This window comes from Macaca fascicularis, chromosome 9, assembly GCF_037993035.2.
Source record: "Macaca fascicularis isolate 582-1 chromosome 9, T2T-MFA8v1.1".
Lineage (NCBI taxonomy): Eukaryota > Metazoa > Chordata > Mammalia > Primates > Cercopithecidae > Macaca > Macaca fascicularis.
Window position 1 is genome coordinate 52,012,757 of NC_088383.1, and position 1,375 is coordinate 52,014,131.

The window sequence follows — 1,375 nt, forward strand, 5'->3', positions numbered from 1 at the left end:
AGGCCAATATCCCTAAGGAAAATTGATGCAAAAATCCTCAAGAAAATTTACAGGCAAAACAAAGTCCACAACATATTGAAAATTATTCATAATGACCAAGTGGAATTTATGCCAGGAATGGAAGGATGGTGCATCCTAATGCAAATCAATGTGATCATCATATCAACGAATGAAGGACAGAATTTATAATAATGTGAATTGATGCTGTAAAGCATTTGATAAAATTCAACATTTTATTGTAAAAACTTTTTTTTTTTTTGAGATGGAGTCTCGCTCTGTCACCCAGGCTGGAGTGCAGTGGCCAGATCTCGGCTCACTGCAAGCTCCGCCTCCTGGGTTCACGCCATTCTCCTGCCTCAGCCTCCTGAATAGCTGGGACTACAGGCGCCCGCCACCTCGCCCGGTTAGTTTTTTGTATTTTTTAGTAGAGACAGGGTTTCACCGGGTTAGCCAGGATGGTCTCGATCTCCTGACCTCGTGATCCGCCCGTCTCGGCCTCCCAAAGTGCTGGGATTACAGGCTTGAGCCACAGCGCCCGGCCGCTATTGTAAAAACTCTTAACAAAACAGGGTATAGAAGAAACATACCTCAATACAATAAAAGCCATGTGACGCACACCCACAAGTAGTATCTTACTGAATGGGAAAAAAACTGAAAGCCTTTCCTCTAAGATCTGGAAGAAGAGATGCCCACTTTCACCACTCTGCCTCCTGAGTTCAAGCGATTCTCCTGCCTCAACCCCTCCCAAGTAGCTGGGACTACAGGCGCATGCCACCACATCTGGCTAATGTGTGTGTGTGTGTGTATTTCTAGTAGAGATAGGGTTTCATCGTGTTAGCCAGAATGGTCTCAATCTCCTGACCTTGTGATCCGCCTGCCTCAGCCTCCCAAAGTGCTGGGATTGCAGGCATGAGCCAGGGCGCCCAGCCCTTCCTGTCTTCTTCAAAGCTCTCCAAACTGTTCCAACCTCTGCCCATTACCCACTTCCGAAGCTGCTCCCACATTTTCAGTTATCTTTATAGCAATGCTCTACTTCCCAGTACCAATTTTCTGTATTAGTCTGTTCTTGTATGGCTATGAAGAACTACCTGAGACCGGGTAATTTAAAAAGAAAAGAGGTTTAGTTGGCTCACAATTCTGGAGGTTACACAGGAAGCATGGCTGAGGAAGCCTCAGGAAACTTAGAATCATGGCAGAAGGTTAAGAAGGAGGTGGTACGTCTTACATGGCTGGAGCAGGAGGAAGAAAGAGCAAAAGGGGAGGTGCTACATACTTTTAAACAATCAGATCTGGTGAGAACTCACTATCACAAGAATGGCAAGGGAGAAATCCTCCACCATGATCCAATCACCTCCCCCCAGACCCCTCCTCCTAC